The sequence below is a fragment of the Notothenia coriiceps genome, unplaced genomic scaffold (assembly GCF_000735185.1).
Source record: "Notothenia coriiceps isolate Sejong01 unplaced genomic scaffold, NC01 NC01_scaffold00036514, whole genome shotgun sequence".
In the NCBI taxonomy this organism is placed as follows: Eukaryota; Metazoa; Chordata; class Actinopteri; order Perciformes; family Nototheniidae; genus Notothenia; species Notothenia coriiceps.
The window spans coordinates 231,109-235,253 of record NW_011369215.1 but is presented as its reverse complement, the minus strand read 5'-3'; positions in this window follow the sequence as shown (position 1 = coordinate 235,253).

The following is a 4,145-nucleotide window of genomic DNA, read 5'->3' as shown; positions in this document are numbered from 1 at the left end:
CATCGCAGTGGTTGGCTTTGGAACCATAGGTTGGCGGCATTGTGATCAACCACCAGGAGATCGGTCTGAGCACAAATTAACCTGGTCAAAACTTTGTGGTTGCCAAGTTTGACGGCATCCTCNAATAAATATAAATAAATAAAGGGAAATAAGCTATGAAGAAACAGAAAAATAACAGTAATAATAATGAAAGAAATTAAATGGGAAATGGATGAATAGGTGTCACCTATTCATCCATTTCCCATTTAATTTCTTTCATTATTATTACTGTTATTTTTCTGTTTCTTCATAGCTTATTTCCCTTTATTTATTTATATTTATTTATTAATATTATTAATATTATTATATTTCTTGTTGGCAGCCGAGATGGTTTGAGTCCAGGAAAGCCCTTATTTTTGTATTTAAAGATATTTAAATTTCTTGTCAGCTTTAATTCACGGGAATGTCATTAGGATCACTGTAGATGTTTTATCTTGTTCTCTAGATACAATTTTAATAGTATTGTTGTGCATGAAAGGTGCTATACAAATAAAGTGTATTATTATATTATTATTAGAAGAGACAGAAACTAAAACAAACCGGCCCAATTTATACAGGCTTATTTTCCTACTTCTTCAACATGAGAGTGTCTGTCTGTCTGTTCATTTGTCTTACCATTCCATACTGGCTCTGTTGAGCGCCGATGGCCTGCATGATGTGACCAATGAGCTGGCTTGGGGCTGTCAGTGTGGAGGTTCCAGTGTCCACAATGGACTGGCAGCCCTGAGAGCACCAGCCGGTCTCTCTACCATTGATCTCGAATCTGCAAAGCACAACAAAAGTAAAAACAATGTTGCAGTTATTTCGGAACGCACAATAAGCACTGAAGTAAGTAATCGGAAGATGGGAAGATCATTTGATATTTAACATTACTAATGATTGATGAAAAGCACTGACCCTTGAACTCCGATCTGCCAGTAGGTCTCAGAGGTGACGGGGGTCCAGTAGATCTGTCCCTGGTACAGGCTGGTGTCCACTCCTCCGAAAGAGAGCACGCTGCCCTCCTGTCCTCCCCTGAATCAAACAACCAAAACTTATCTGAAAGCTCACAATGTGGATATGCAGCAATATCTGAGGTGATATCCTCCATTGGATAGTGTATGATTTACAGTGCTTAATAGAAGTCTTGTGACAGTTATACCTGGAGAGATAGAAAGAAAATATGTTGGCACTCAGCAGGTTTTGAGAAATCATGTTGTCCATGACGGGAGTCTCTCCTCCAGCGGAGATGCTTGGGTAGGACAGGCCGAGGATGCCGTCAAACTTGGCAACCACAAAGTTCTGACCAGGTTCATTTGTGCTCAGACCGATCTCCTGGTGGTTGATCTCAATGCCACCAACCTATGGTTCCAAAACCAACCACTGCCATGAGTAGGATGTCAATTCATAGATTGTATTTATACATGTTCAAGCTAACAGCCTATATGACTGTAGACAGCAATGTTAAAAAACAACTAGGGTGGGCCTCTGTTGTTTCTCATCAAAAATATTTTTCTAGTGTATATACAAATGTATATATTTTCACTAATACACATACTTACTACACACTCAAAACTGAAAACTGCCACACAGATCTTCCTACTGAAACTTTCCAATGCAACATCTTTGACTGGTATGTTCTAACTGTGAGACATCGATCTTTGAGGTGTTATTGACATACTATGCTTTCTGGTAGTACTCTTTCTCAGTCACTAAGAACTAGTCATGTGTGTTTGGTGGGTCTGACTCACATTGACAGTGTCATATCCAAAGGTACCATGGAGGCTTCCGGCTCCGTAGGGCAGGTAGAAGGTTTTTCCAATGGCAGAGTAGGTAGAGGACTGCCGGGGGTTGAACTTTGTGTGTGCGTCTGTGAATGACATAGTTTATCTCTGGAGGCATGTCAACAAACAGTCTTTTGACACTAACAGTTCTGTTATTCAGTTGCGGATGGTTCCTTAAAGACTGAACATTGTAAGTGGCATGCCTGCAAGCACCACTTAACTTCTAAGTCCATGATGTGATTAAATATGTAATCTCAATGGACCACACGATGGACTTGCTCTGGCACGCTGTGCCTATGGTGAGCTTTATGTCTACATGCAAAATCCAGTTTTTGTGACGATGAGGGATATGTCATGTAAAGCCAGCTGTGGTTACAATACTCACTGCAGGCCTGAGTGCTACAGTAGATGGAGGTCCACCCACAGGTTTGGCTAGAGCCGGTGTCAAAGAGCACTTGGAAGGACTGGGGGTGTGTTCCAATACTGATGGCGCCATAGTAGGTGGTCGGTATTGCATTGGTTGGAGGTAAAGAAAGAGAGAGAGAGTGAGTGTGTGAGTGTATGTGAGTGAGAGTGTGTAATGTGTGAATGTGTGTGTGTGTCAGTGCTGTGTGGTGGTGTGTGAGTTGTGTGGGGTGTGTGTGTGCGTGTGCGTGAGTGTAGGTGTGTGTGTGTGCGTGGTGTGTCTGCGTGTGATCTGTGTGTATGTGTGTGTGGTTTGAAGAGTGTGGATGTGAGTTCATGCAGGCGTGTGTATGTGTTTGAGAGTTGCCGGAGTGGTGCTATGGTGAGTGTCAGTGGTGTGTGTGGTCTGTGTCTTTGAGAGAGAGAGAGAGTTGTGCGTGAGTGTGGTGTGAGTGATGTTGGTGTGTATGTGAGGTATGTATAGTGTCATGTGTGTGAGTGTGTGTGTGTATGTGTGTTCTGTGTGAGAATAGAGATGTATGTGTGTGTGAGTGTCAAGTCGTTTGTGTGCGTGAGTGTGTATGTGATATTGTGGTGCTGTGACGAAAACAGGCATGTGTGATAAGAGATGATGTGCGTGTCTGATCTGTGTGTTTCGTGATAGCGCCACAGCAGACCAGAGGTGTACGTGTGTGTTCTTGATGAGTGCGTGCTGTGTGACTATATTCGTCTGTGTGATGTATGGTGGTGGTGTGTATGAGTGCTTGTATGTGTATGAGAGAGTGTTGTGCAGGTGTGTGAGTGTGCTGTCTGTTGCGAGTGTGTCAGTCATATGTGACGTGTGGTCAGTGCGAGTGTGTGTGCTGATAGGTTTGTGTGTGTGTGCTTCAGTGTGTCTGTATGTGTGTGCGAGAGTTTGAAAAGTCGTGTGTGTGGTGTGTGAGTGTGTGTGTGATGTGCGACGTGAGTGTATACACATCGTGGTGTTAGACAGAGAGAGAGAGAGAGAGAGACAGAGACATTGTGGGTGTAGTGTATTGTGTTTGGGATGTATAGAGTGTGTGTGTGGTGTGAGTGTGTGTTTATGTGTGTGGTTGTGTGCAATTTGAGCATTTGTGGTATTTTGTGGAATCATTGTGTGTGTGTTTGTGTGTGTGTGTGTTTGAAATGAGTGGAGTGTTATATACGCAGTTGCGTATTATATAAATGATAGTGTATGTCTTTGTGCATGTCAGTTCTGTGTGTGTCTGTGTTGCGTCTCCATCCATGCTTGCGTATGTGGTGGGTTTCAGTGTATATCCTATCTGATGTTCTGTTTAGCAATCGTCTGTGAGAGCTGTCATAGAGTGTGTATGTATCTGTGGTTATTTATATGATGAGAGGTGTGAGTGTGTGGTATTGTATATATGTTCTGTCTTACAAGAGAGAGAGAGAGCGAGAGAGAGAGTGAGCGTAGGGTGAGTTATTTATACCGTTTTTTGCAAGAATAAAACAAATCTGTCTATATATATAAAATCAACAGCAAGGTCAAGTTTAATAGTTTTTTGTCGTATCGTCACTTCCGCAAATAAAAAATCGAATGTTATATCTAGGACTGTTCACTACCCCATATGCACCTTACCACACAGTTTAAGTTGATATAATGTCTCTGTGTTTCGGTTTAGGTTCTTATCTGAATAACGTTATACAGTGTTTTGTGTATTTGAAGCCGTTTTATTCCTTTGAAAAGCTCAAGGGTCATCAATGAAAATACAGCTTATTTATCGAATTTTAATGATTTATTTCTTTTGTGCTTTGTATCTGTGACTATAGCTTTAATAATATTATCTATTCTCTCCCTTAAAGATTTGTCTTTACTTCTCCTGATTTTGCTGCCAATTACCCACCTTGTTGTTTATTATCATTAAGCAGACCCTAGTTTATGCGATTGGGGGACTC